The sequence below is a fragment of the Ranitomeya variabilis genome, chromosome 2, assembly GCF_051348905.1.
Source record: "Ranitomeya variabilis isolate aRanVar5 chromosome 2, aRanVar5.hap1, whole genome shotgun sequence".
Lineage (NCBI taxonomy): Eukaryota > Metazoa > Chordata > Amphibia > Anura > Dendrobatidae > Ranitomeya > Ranitomeya variabilis.
In genome coordinates, this window is record NC_135233.1 from 50,568,216 (window position 1) to 50,582,653 (window position 14,438).

General features: G+C 43.2%; 1 protein-coding gene across 1 annotated transcript in view; it reads left to right on the top strand.

Moving 5' to 3' along the window:
- Positions 1 to 14,438, top strand: part of CAMKMT (calmodulin-lysine N-methyltransferase) — a 594,390-nt gene that overhangs the window by 550,223 nt on the left and 29,729 nt on the right. The window lies entirely within an intron of this gene.

Consider the following 14,438-nt stretch of genomic DNA (forward strand, 5'->3'; position numbering starts at 1 on the left):
AAAATTATTTTAGCCTCAATTTTTTCATTTTCACATGGGCAACAGGATAAAATGGATCCTAAATTTTGTTGGGCAATTTCTCCTGAGTACACCAATACCTCACATGTGGGGGTAAACCACTGTTTGGGCACATGGTAAGGCTCGGAAGGGAAGGAGCGCCATTTGACTTTTTGAATGAAAAATTATCTCCATCGTTAGCGGACACCATGTCGCGTTTGGAAAGCCCCTGTGTGCCTAAACATTGGAGCGCCTCCACAAATGACCCCATTTTGGAAACTAGACCCCCCAAGGAACTTATCTAGAGGCATAGTGAGCACTTTAAACCCTCAGGTGCTTCACAAATTGCTCCGCAAAAATGAAAAAGTACTTTTTTTTCACACAAAATTTCTTTTAGCCTCAATTCTTTCATTTTCACATGGGCAACAGGATAAAATGGATCCTAAAATTTGTTGGGCAATTTCTCCTGAGTACGCCGATACCTCATATGTGGGGGTAAACCACTGTTTGGGTGCACGGCAAGGCTCGGAAGGGAAGGCACGCCATTTGGCTTTTTGAATGGAAAATTAGCTCCAATCATTAGCGGACACCATGTCGCGTTTGGAGAGCCCCTGTGTGCCTAAACATTGGAGCTCCCACACAAGTGACCCCATTTTGGAATCTAGACCTCCCAAGGAACTAATCTAGATGTGTGGTGAGCACTTTGAACCCCCAAGTGCTTCACAGAAGTTTATAACGCAGAGCCATGAAAATAAAAAATAATTTTTCTTTTCTCAAAAATGATTTTTTAGCCCTCAATTTTTTATTTTCCCAAGGGTAACAGGAGAAATTGGACCCCAAAAGTTGTTGTCCAGTTTCTCCTGAGTATGCTGATACCCCATATGTGGGGGTAAACCACTGTTTTGGCACACGTCGGGGTTTAGAAGGGAAGTAGTGACGCTTTGAAATGCAGACTTTGATGGAATGCTCTGCGGGCGTCAGGTTGCATTTGCAGAGCCCCTGATGTGCCTAAACAGTAGGAACTCCCCACAAGTGACTCCATTTTGGAAACTAGACCCCCAAGGGAACTTATCTAGATGTGTGGTGAGCACTTTGAACCCCCAACTGCTTCACAGAAGTTTATAACGCAGAGCCGTGAAAATAATAAATGTGTTTCCTTTCCTCAAAAATATTTTTTTAGCCCAGAATTTTTTATTTTTGCAAGGGTAACAGGAGAAATTTGACCCCAAAAGTTGTTGTCCAGTTTCTCCTGAGTACGCTGATACCCCATATGTGGGGGTAAACCACTGTTTGGGCACATGCCGGGGCTCGGAAGGGAAGTAGTGACGTTTTGGAATGCAGACTTTGATGGAATGGTCTGCGGGCATCATGCTACGTTTGCAGAGCCCCTGATATGCCTAAACAGTAGAAACCCCCCAAAAGTGACTTCACAGAAGTTTACAACGCAGAGCCGTGAAAGTAAAAAATCATTTTTCTTTCCTCAAAAAAGATGTTTTAGCAAGCAATTTTTTATTTTCACAAGGGTAACAGGAGAAATTGGACCACAATATTTGTTGCCCAGTTTGTTGTGAGTACGCTGATACCCCATATGTGGGGGTAAACCACTGTTTGGGCGCACGTCAGGGCTCGGAAGGGAAGTAGTGACATTTGAAATGCAGACTTTGATGGAATGATCTGCGGGCATCACGTTGCATTTGCAGAGCCCCTGATGTGCCTAAATAGTAGAAACACCCCACAAGTGACCCCATTTTGGAAACTAGACCCCCAAAGGAACTTATCTAGATGTGTGGTGAGCACTTTCAACCCCCAAGTGCTTCACAGAAGTTAATAACGCAGAGCCATGAAAATAAAAAATAATTGTTCTTTCCTCAAAAATTATGTTTTAGCAAGTAATTTTTTATTTTTGCAAGGGTAACAGGAGAAATTGGACCCCAACAGTTGTTGCCCAGTTTGTCCTGAGTACGCTGGTACCTCAAATGTGGGGGTACACCACTTTTTGGGCGCACGTCGGGGCTTAGAAGGGAGGGAGCACCATTTGACTTTTTGAACGCAAGATTGGCTGGAATCAATGGTGGCGCCATGTTGCGTTTGGAGACCCCTGATGTGCCTAAACAGTGGAAACCCCTCAATTCTAACTTCAACACTAACCCCAACATACCCCTAATCCTAATCCCAACTGTAGCCATAACCCTAATCACAACCCTAACCTCAACACACCCCTAACCACAACCCTAACCCCAACACACCCGTAACCCTAATTCCAACCCTAATCCTAACCCTAATCCCAACCCTAACCACAACTGTAACCCCAACACACCCCTAACCCTATCCGTAACCCTAACCACAAGCCTAATCTTAACCCTATTTCCAACCCTAGCCCTAATTCCAACCCTAACTCTAATTCCAACCCTAACCCTAAGGCTATGTGCCCACGTTGCGGATTCGTGTGAGATTTTTCCGCACAATTTTTGAAAAATCTGCAGGTAAAAGGCACTGCGTTTTACCTGCGGATTTACAGCGGATTTCCAGTGTTTTTTTGTGCGGATTTCACCTGCGGATACCTATTGAGGAACAGGTGTAAAACGCTGCGGAATCCGCACAAAGAATTGACATGCTGCGGAAAATACAACGCAGCGTTTCTGCACGGAATTTTCCGCACCGTGGGCACAGCGGATTTGGTTTTCCATAGGTGTACATGGTACTGTAAACCTGATGGAAAACTGCTACGAATTCGCAGCGGCCAATCCGCTGCAGATCCGCTGCGGATCCGCGGCCGATCCGCTGCGGATCCGCGGCCGATCCGCTGCGGATCCGCGGCCGATCCGCTGCGGATCCGCGGCCGATCCGCTGCGGATCCGCGGCCAAATCCGCACTGTGTGCACATGCCATAACCCTAACCCTACCCCTAACCCTAACCCTACCCCTAGTTCTAGTTCTAACCCTAGTTCTAACCCTAACCCTAGTGGAAAAAAAAATATATATATTTTCTTTATTTTATTATTGTCCCTACCTATGGGGGTGATAAAGGGGGGGTTTATTTATTATTTTTTTATTTTGATCGCTGTGATAGAACCTACCACAGCGATCAAAATGTACTTTGCCGGCCGCCAGATTCGGCGGGCGCACTGCGCATGCGCCCGCCATTTTGGAAGATGGCGGCGCCCAGGGAGAAGACGGACCGACTTCGGGAGGCTCGGTAAGTATGAGGGGGTGGTGGGGGGGTGGATCGGAGCACAGGGGGGGGGATCGGAGGACCGGGGGAGCGGACAGGAGCACGGGGGAGCGGACAGGAGCACGGGGGAGCGGACAGGGGGACGGAGGGGGGTACCGGAGAGAACGGAGGACTGGGGAGGAGATCGGGGGCGGTGGGGGGGGCAGAACATGATTTCCAGCCATGGCAGTTGCTATTGCAGCATCGGCCATGGCTGGATTGCAATATTTCACCATTTTCATAGGTGAAATATTGCAAATTGCTCTGATTGGCTGTTGTACTTTCAACAGCCAATCAGAGCGATCGTAGCCACGTGGGGGCAAAGCCACCCCCCCTGGGCTGAAGTACAACTCCCCCTCTCCCTGCAGATCGGGTAAAATAGGAGTTAACCCTTTCACCCGATCTGCAGGGAAGCGATCATTCCATGACGCCACATAGGCTTGGATTGGCACCGACTTTCATGACGCCTACGTGGCGTCAAAGGTCGGGAAGGGGTTAAAAATACAAGCCCCCAACAAATAATAACGGTGAGGTAAGAAGAAAAGACAAACGTAAGAATGAACTAGATTTAGCAAAGAGAGGCCCACTAATTAATAGCAGAAAATAGGAAGTGGACTTATGCGGTCAGCAAAAACCCTACAAAAATATCCACGCTGAATATCCAAGAACCCCCGCACCGACTAACGGTGTGGGGGGAGAATATCAGCCCCCTAGAGCTTCCAGCAAAACAGAGATCACATATTGAACAAGCTGGAACAAGATAAGAGCAAATGCAAATGAACAAAAATAAGAAAGCAGAACTTAGCTTATCTTGCAAAAATCAGGAGACCAGGAGTCAGGAGAAAACAGGCATAGACTGATTACATCGATTCCAGGCACAAGACTGAGTTTCCAGGAAGTCTAAATAGGAACACCCAAGGCCTATCGAACCAGGTGGGTACCAACCTGGGGAAAGACAATCCAAGTGCTATACCGCTAGTGACCACAAGAGGGAGCCAAAAAATATAGTTCACAACAGTTTAGTACGCCCGAAGACCATTTTGAATACCTTGTGATGCCATTCGGGCTCTCTAATGCTCCATCTGTTTTTTAGTCCTTCATGCACGATATCTTCCGGACTTATCTTGATAAATTCATGATTGTATATTTGGATGACATTTTAATTTTTTCTGATGATTGGGAGTCTCATGTGAAACAGGTCAGGATAGTATTTCAGATCCTTCGTGATAATGCTTTGTTTGTGAAGGGGTCTAAGTGTCTCTTTGGAGTGCAGAAGGTTTCTTTTTTGGGCTTTATTTTTTCTCCCTCATCTATAGAGATGGATCCGGTTAAGGTTCAGGCCATTCATGATTGGATTCAACCCACATCTGTGAAGAGTCTTCAGAAATTTTTGGGCTTTGCTAATTTTTATCGCCGTTTCATTGCTAACTTCTCCAGTGTGGTTAAACCCTTGACCGATTTGACAAAGAAAGGCGCTGATGTGACAAATTGGTCCTCTGCGGCTGTCTCTGCCTTTCAGGAGCTTAAACGCCGATTTACTTCTGCCCCGGTGTTGCGTCAACCAGATGTTTCTCTTCCGTTTAAGGTTGATGTTGACACTTCTGAGATTGGGGCAGGGGCCGTTTTGTCTCAGAGGGATCCTGTTGGTTCCTTGATGAAACCGTGTGCCTTCTTTTCCCGTAAGTTTTCGCCCGCTGAACGTAATTATGATGTCGGCAATCGGGAGTTGTTGGCTATGAAGTGGGCTTTTGAGGAGTGGCAACATTGGCTCGAGGGAGCTAAGCACCGTATTGTGGTCTTAACCGATCATAAAAATCTGATTTACCTCGAGTCTGCCAGGCGGCTGAATCCTAGACAGGCTCGATGGTCCTTGTTTTTTTCCCGTTTTGATTTCGTGGTCTCGTATCTTCCGGGTTCTAAGAATATTAAGGCTGATGCCCTCTCTAGGAGTTTTTTGCCTGATTCTCCTGAGGTCCTTGAACCGGTCGGCATTCTGAAAGAAGGGGTGGTCCTTTCTGCCATTTCCCCTGATTTACGATGGGTTCTTCAGGAATTTCAGGCTGACAAACCTGACCGCTGTCCAGTGGGGAAACTGTTTGTTCCTGATAGATGGACTAGTAGAGTGATTTCTGAGGTTCATTGTTCTGTGTTGGCTAGCCATCCTGGTATTTTTGGTACCAGAGATTTGGTTGGTAGGTCCTTTTGGTGGCCTTCTTTGTCACGTGATGTGCGTTCTTTTGTGTAGTCCTGTGGGACTTGTGCGCGGGCCAAGCCTTGTTGTTCCCGTGCTAGTGGGTTGCTTTTGCCTTTGCCGGTCCCTGAGAGGCCCTGGACGCATATTTCTATGGATTTTATTTCTGATCTTCCGGTTTCCCAGAAGATGTCAGTCATCTGGGTTGTTTGTGACCGGTTCTCTAAGATGGTCCATTTGGTGCCTTTGCCTAAATTGCCTACCTCTTCTGATTTGGTTCCGTTGTTTTTTCAGCATGTGGTTCGTTTGCATGGTATTCCGGAGAATATTGTGTCCGACAGAGGGTCCCAGTTTGTTTCTCGGTTTTGGCGGGCCTTTTGTGCTAAGCTGGGCATTGATTTGTCTTTTTCTTCCGCATTTCATCCTCAGACAAATGGCCAGACCAAGTGAACTAATCAGACTTTAGAAACTTATCTGAGATGCTTTGTGTCTGCTGATCAGGAAGATTGGGTGGCTTTCTTGCCATTGGCCAAGTTTGCCCTTAATAATCGGGCTAGTTCGGCTACCTTGGTTTCGCCCTTCTTTTGTAATTTTGGTTTTCATCCTCGTTTTTCTTCGGGGCAGGTTGAGCCTTCTGACTGTCCTGGTGTGGATTCTGTGGTTGACAGGTTGCAGCAGATTTGGGCTCATGTGGTGGACAATTTGGTATTGTCCCAAGCCTGTTGATCCTCCGGCCCCTGTGTTGGTTGATGGGGAGTTGGAGTATGTGGTTGAGAAGATTTTGGATTCTCGCTTTTCGAGGCGGAGGCTTCAGTACCTTGTTAAATGGAAGGGTTATGGCCAGGAGGATAATTCTTGGGTTTTTGCCTCTGATGTCCATGCCGCTGATTTGGTCCGTGCCTTTCATCTGGCTCGTCCTGATCGGCCTGGGGGCTCTGGTGAGGGTTCGGTGACCCCTCTTCAAGGGGGGGTACTGTTGTGAGTTCTGCTCTTGGGTTCTCTCCGGTGGTTGTTGGTAGTAATGCAGTTGTCCCTGGGTTGCAATCCTGGGCAGGTGTCCCTGCTGATTGCAGCTCTGACTGGGATATTTAAGTGTGCAGGATTCATTAGCCCTTGCCAGTTGTCCATTGTTCTTGGAGGTTTTGCCTCTCTGTCTGGTTCCTCCTGCCCTGCTGCCAAATCAGCAAAGATAAGTGTCTGGTTTTGTTTCTACAGCACACATGCTGTGTGCTTTACAATTCAGTACTATTCAATGTTTTTTCTTGTCCAGCTTAGACTGTGTTTGGATATTTCAGTCAAGTTGGATTCTCAGGAGATGCAGATATACATTCCATGTCTTTAGTTAGATGGTGGAATTTTTGTATTATCTGCTGTGGATATTTTTAGGGTTTTAATACTGACCGCTTAGTATTCTGTCCTATCCTTTCCTATTTAGCTAGCGTGGCCTCTTTTGCTAAATCCTGATTTCTGCCTGCGTGTGTCTTTCCTCTAATACTCACAGTCAATATTTGTGGGGGGCTGCCTATCCTTTGGGGTTCTGCTCTGAGGCAAGATAGAATTCCCATTTCCATCTATAGGGGTATTTAGTCCTCCGGCTGTGTCGAGGTGTCTAGGATGTGTTAGGTACACCCCACGGCTACTTCTAGTTGCGGTGACAGTTTAGGGTTTGCGGTCAGTACAGGTTCCACCTACTCCTGAGAAAGTCTCATGCGGCTCCAAGGTCACCGGATCATAACAGTACAACTGGCCAACAATGAGTTAAATGCATCTCAGAAGAAGGGAAGAAAGAGCCATTTTTTTTTCTGTAGCCTGCTTTGTCTTTTCTTCCCTCTTTTTCTCTGGGTGGCTGAGGAGTCTTGTGCTAGCATGGATGTTCAGGGATTAGCTTCTCGTGTAGACCAGCTTGCTGCTAGGGTACAGGGTATTTCTGATTATATTGTTCAGACTCCAGTTTTAGAGCCTAAGATTCCTACTCCTGATTTGTTTTTTGGGGACAGGTCCAAATTTTTGAGTTTTAAAAACAACTGTAAACTGTTTTTTACTCTGAGACCTCGATCCTCTGGTGATTCCATTCAGCAGGTTAAAATTGTCATCTCCCTGCTGCGCGGTGATCCTCAGGATTGGGCATTTTCCCTGGAATCTGGGAATCCGGCCTTGCTTAATGTAGACGCCTTTTTTCAGGCTTTAGGATTATTATATGATGAACCAAATTCTGTGGATCAAGCGGAGAAGATCTTGGTGGTCCTGTCTCAGGGTCAAGAAGCGGCAGAATTGTATTGTCAGAAATTTAGAAAATGGTCTGTGTTGACTAAATGGAATGATGATGCTTTGGCGGCAATTTTCAGAAAGGGTCTTTCTGAATCCGTTAAAGATGTTATGGTGGGGTTTCCCACGCCTTTCGGTCTGATTCTATGTCTCTGGCCATTCAGATTGATCGGCGTTTGCGGGAGCGCAGAACTGTGCGCACTGTGGCGTTGTCCTCAGAGCAGATGCCTGAGTCAATGCAGTGTGATAGGATTCTGTCTAGAACGGAACAACAGGGATTCAGACGTCAGAATAGGTTGTTTTTATTGTGGCGATGCTTCTCATGTCATTTCAGTCTGCCCTAGGCGTACAAAGAGGATCGCTAGTTCATTTACCATCAGTACAGTATCATTAGCCCTTGCCAGTTGTCCATTGTTCTTGGAGGTTTTGCATCTCTGTCTGGTTCCTCCTGCCCTGCTGCCAAATCAGCAAAGATAAGTGTCTGGTTTTGTTTCTACAGCACACATGTTGTGTGCTTTACAATTCAGTACTATTCAATGTTTTTTCTTGTCCAGCTTAGACTGTGTTTGGATATTTCAGTCAAGTTGGATTCTCAGGAGATGCAGATATACATTCCATGTCTTTAGTTAGATGGTGGAATTTTTGTATTATCTGCTGTGGATATTTTTAGGGTTTTAATACTGACCGCTTAGTATTCTGTCCTATCCTTTCCTATTTAACTAGCGTGGCCTCTTTTGCTAAATCCTGATTTCTGCCTGCGTGTATCTTTCCTCTAATACTCACAGTCAATATTTGTGGGGGGCTGCCTATCCTTTGGGGTTCTGCTCTGAGGCAAGATAGAATTCCCATTTCCATCTATAGGGGTATTTAGTCCTCCGGCTGTGTCGAGGTGTCTAGGATGTGTTAGGTACACCCCACGGCTACTTCTAGTTGCGGTGACAGTTTAGCGTTTGCGGTCAGTACAGGTTCCACCTACTCCTGAGAAAGTCTCATGCGGCTCCAAGGTCACCGGATCATAACAGGGGACATGTGACCCCTGTTCAAGTTATCTATTCAATTCTAGTGATCATCAGTGCGGATCAGATCTAAACCGATCTAACCGTTATCTCCTGTACGATAGATAGTTGATAATTTCTTTAGTATCAAACATACACTACCGTTCAAAATTTTGGGGTCACCCAGACAATTTTGTGTTTTCCATGAAAACTCATACTTTTATTAATCAAATGAGTTGCCAAATGAATTTAAAATCTAGTCCAGACATTGACAAAGTTTGAAAAAAAGATTTTTATTTGAAATAATAATTTTTTCCTTCAAACTTTGCTTTTGTCAAAGAATGCTCCCTTTGCAGCAATTACAGCAGTGCAGACCTTTGGCATTCTATCAGTTAATTTGCTGAGGTAATCTGGAGAAATTTCACCCCATGCTTCCAGAAGCCCCTCCCACAGGTTGGTTTGGCTTAATGGGCACTTTTTGCGCACCATACGTTCAAGCTGCTCCCATTAATGCTCAGTGGGTTTGAGATCTGGTGACTGTGCTGGCCGCTCCATTACAGATAGAATACCAGCTGCCTGCTTCTTCCCTAAATAGTTCTTGCATAATTTGGAGGTGTGCTTTGGGTCATTGTCTTGTTATAGGATGAGACTGGCTCCAATCAAGCGCTGTCCACAGGGTATGGCATGGCGTTGCAAAATGGAGTGATAGCCTTCCTTATTCAGTATCCCTTTTACCGTGTACAAATCTCCCACTTTACCTGCACCAAAGCAACCCCAGACCGTCACATTACCTCCACCATGCTTGACAGATGGCGTCAGGCACTCTTCCAGCATCTTTTCACTTGTTCTGTGTCTCAAAAATGTTCTTCTGCGTGATCCAAACACCTCAAACTTGGATTCGTCTGTCCATAACACTTTTTTCCAATCTTCCTCTGTCCAATGTCTGTGTTCTTTTGTCCATATTAATTTTTTCCTTTTATTAGCCAGTCTCAGATATGGCTTTTTCTTTGCCACTCTGCCCTGACGGCCAGCATCCCGGAGTCGCCTCTTCACTGTAGACGTTGACACTGGCATTTTGTGTGTACTATTTAATGAAGCTGCCAGTTGAGGACCTGTGAGGCGTCAATTTCTCAAACTACAGACTCTAATGTACTTGTCTTGTTGCTCAGTTGTGCAGCGAGGCCTCCCACTTCTCTTTCTACTCTGGTTAGAGCCTGTTTGTGCTCTCCTCTGAAGGGAGTAGTACACACCGTTGTAGGAAATCTTCAGTTTCTTGGCAATTTCTTGCATGGAATAGCCTTCATTTCTAAGAACAAGAATAGACTGTCGAGTTTCACATGAAAGTTTTTTTTTCTGGCCATTTTGAGAGTTTAATGGAACCAACAAATGTAATGCTCCTGATTCTCAACTAGCTCAAAGGAAGGTCAGGTTTATAGGTTCTCTAATCAGCCAAACTGTTTTCAGCTGTGCTAACATACTTGCACAAAGTTTTTCAAAGGTATTCTAACCATCCATTAGCCTTCTTACACAGTTAGCAAACACAAAGTACCATAAGAACACTGGAGTGATGGCTGTTGGAAATGGGCCTCTATACACCTATGAAGATATTGCATTACAAACCAGACGTTTGTAGCTAGAATAGTCACTTACCACATTAACAATGTATAGAGTGTATTTCTAAATCATTTAATGTTAGCTTCATTGGAAAAAACTGTGCTTTTCTTTCAAAAATAAGGAAATTTCTAAGTGACCCTAAACTTTTACACGGTAGTGTATAAACTTTAAATAGAAACTTATGGTGCCAGCTGTGGCCATGTGAAGACTTGTCTCTTTTGCATTTTTGTATCCATCATCACCCCCATCTGCTCACCCTTACCAGCAGCCCAAATAAGTTTCTGATTGCCCCAATCTCTGTTCCACAACTGTAGAACAGTATTTCTTGTGCAGCATGGCAAATTTTATATAATCCTAGACTCACACAGACAATACCCATTAGCTAAGAAAAAAAATAGTGTCTGCATCTCTCATCGTGTTGACCTCACTGATTTCTGAGGATCAAAGTAAACATGAGGAATCTAACGATGAACAAAATATGACACTGATTAATTGCTTAACTGTGAAGTATTACAAAACACTGGCTTCCAAAGTTGACAGCATATTGTTACCTGAAATAATAGTCACCTTACAAAATACAGTAACATTGGCACTTCAGAAAATGCTGTAGCAGTAGCAGGTAGATGAGAATGCTGATCAGATTACTGAAATAGAATCTAGAATCTCCATCATTGATGATCATGCCCATTCAGACCATGTCTCTCTTTTCTGGCTAACTAAAGTGAAAATTATTCTCAGAGACCATACTGATGATCTGGAGAACAGATCCCAAAAAAACAACTTAAGTATTGTGAATCCGACAGAGTCATCTCCACAAAAAGAGTTTCTCTATATCTATGGTATGCAGCTTCCTAAAGTCTTGGGCATTTCTAAGCACAGGAAAATAGAGAGTTCACCGGGTAGGTCCCCTGATAATAAATCCAGACATTATGGGCAACAAACTTACAAGACAAGTTATAACAAAATATTTAGAATTTACATATAAAAATTACATCATCCTTGTCTGTTGGAGGCTCCTTCTTTTTGAAGACTTCTCAGCTTAGATCACTTGAAGATGCAGAGCATTCAGTTCAATTTGCTCTACACTGCACAAGAAAATGTGCTTTCCAATCTGAGATACCCAGCAGTACTAAGACTCACACATTCTTATAGCACTTTATATACTTTTATTATGCTAAAGGCAGCATCTCTCTTTGTACAGCATCTGGGTAGCCCCGGAAGACATGGGCACCCAAGCTTGCTGAGTCTTGTGGCTGAGAGAACCGAAGGAGCGTGTTGATGTCCTATTTTTGCTTGCCTAAAAACTAAGGACTGGAAAAATGCTGTAAAAACTCCTAAAACAGGACTTTTGAGATCTAGTCCATAGGATGAGACTTTGTTAGAGTCTTTTGGGAAGTATTTTGTATTTAAGATCAATACCTCAAAATATGAACTGTTAAAATTACAGAAGCTGGTGGAGTTCCAAGAGGTAGCTGGTGGGGTACTCGTGAAGTGTCAATTCCAAGATAATATAAACCCATCCTAGGTATAAAGGTGGGTACAATTCCTTCCTTTTTAAATATTTTCATCACGGAAATAGGAATTCTCAGGATATACCATTATCCCAACTAGGTGAAGTACACTTGCACAAAATGATGAGTGTTTCTAAATTGCTGTATGAATTCTGTATTGATTCTAGACTGTATACCTTTTCTTGATGTAGCTACGTTAAATAAGGCATTTTCTGTGGAGAGGCAAATGCCCATATATAAGCCTTAAAAAACTGAGGGTCACTAAAACTAATGGAAGTATCAATCTACCTACTATCAGGAATTATAATTTTACGTGCCTGACCAGACACTTGATTGATTAGATTCATAGTTCCAGTTCTCATTCTGCCTTTGCACTTGAACTTGGCTATGCCCAGCCTCGGCGTTGCCCTGCTACATGCCCAACAATACCCTGGGCTTCCCACTCAACTTAAACACTCATTGTGTATATATATATATATATATATATATATATATATATATATATATCTCATTCTATTCAGGGACACTGTAACAGTTTGGAAGGAAATGAGAAAAAAATATATAAATTATCTTTTATAATCTCTAAATATATCCATTTTTGGGCCAATCCAGATTATAACCTGGGAATGGAGAATAGGCTTTTCGATGAATGGAACAGGAAATATCTACAGGTAGCCTCTCAACTGTTTCACCAAACCATACTAGATGGTTCACTAGAGATTAAATAACTACAATGTGTCACTTAAACACTGGTCAATATATTCAATACGTAAAACATTTTATTACTGAACAGCCAAGAAATATTTTCTTGAGAGCAACCTCAAAATACTTTTCGTCCAGTTATTGGACCAGCTTCTTGTTTGTCTCATATCTCATGTTTACATAATATTATTAGAGGCGATTTGATGGACGTCCTTACTGAAACCTATTTCAAATTGGGGAAAACAGTTAACCGATCATAAAGATATACTGCCAACAATACGAAAAGGATGAAGTATGGAGGAAGCGCACTAGAAAACTCAAACTTGACAGCATAACTGCTTGCCCCAAATGTAAACCACCTTTCATTGATTTTTTGTCATGGTCTATGGTCTTGGGTTCATACATTGTCTTCTTGAAGTATGGTTGGGGGGTTGCATCAGTGAAATCTGGGGACTGTATTTGGGGCTCTCCTATCAACTAGCTCTGTTTCATTATTGGAGTTAAGAGATAGATTGGTCTCGCCAATTTTTGCACCTGCCCAAGCACAGTTTAGTCGTAATGTTGGCGGAAGTATGCATATCGCATACTTGCTTTCACATGACCTCCCATTCCTGACACCAGAGAATCCTGACAGCGCGCATCTCGTGATGTGAGGATTCACTAGTCTGCAGTCATGTAGAGTGACTTTAATTTCTCTGTTTACCAAGTATTGTATTGCACTTTTCTACAATGTGAATACTTGGTTTATGTTATTGTCCAGCCAAACCTGTGACCTAAAATGTTATGTATTTGCTATTCCTTTATTTTGTTTATAACATTTTGAAAACTCAACAAAAAAAAACAAGTGGGAAATACAAAGTAACATAGTTACACAGGTCTGGATAAATTACATATGCAAAGATGCAATGAGAAGAATTAATCATTTCTTTAAATTGAGTATTCTTTAAAGCAGTTGTCCAATGTTAAAATTTTCTTCCTAGAACAGTGCCACACCTGTCTACAGACTGTGTGTAGTATTATAGTTCTTCCCTACGCAATCTTAAAATCATTGTCCAGTCTTAAAATATAAGTTTGCAGTCATTACATTTGGCTGCAGACTTGTTAATCCTTACATTGCACACACTCATAGGAATCTCGATTGCATGCGCCGAGGAGCATGCGGTCATGTGATCACAAGTATGCGATTTGCAAACTTCTGCCCACTTTCCAACTAGATGTGTCTTGCCGCACTCCGTACACTCCATTAAGCAAGCCTGGATATGGTCTAGTTGGAATGTGACCGCATGAGTGAAAATCACATACAGTGAATGCGCTGTGAAGATTCAGAAGTCTGCAGCACATAGTGACTGCAGACTTGTAGTAAAAAACTGGACAACCCCTTTAAGCAATACAGTAATATCAAACAAATCCTTGGACATTTGTGGTGCTCTTTTTGGAAAAAAAAAATAACCATGTTCAGATGAGCATATAGTACAGACCTGTGCTCTCTGAGTAAAAATCTGACAGCACGCTCATCAGAATAAATCAACATAGCTGTTCAGGTAAAAAACAGTGTTCAGGTAATAAAAAAATGGCAGCATGCAACATTCTTGTTCAAGTTTATTGGGGCACAAAAAATCAGATCCCATGCGGAACATGTATGTTACATCTGATTTTGATGAATTTGTTGCCGTGATAAACCTAGGAAACTGTATTTGATTACATTTCAAAATCTTGATGTAGAATAATCAGTGGCACTAAGGCGTAAAATATGGATACACGGATGACAATACGCATGAAAATCGTTCAAGTTTTGTAGATGAGAATCAGATGACTTTTCATACGCTTGCCTAAGGCTGAGGTCTCATGATGGGAAACAGCAGATTTTCCATTGCATTTTTCTTGTAGAAAATTTGCTGCGATTTACATGATCAGCATAGTGCACATGCTGTGAATTAAATCCATTATCCGCA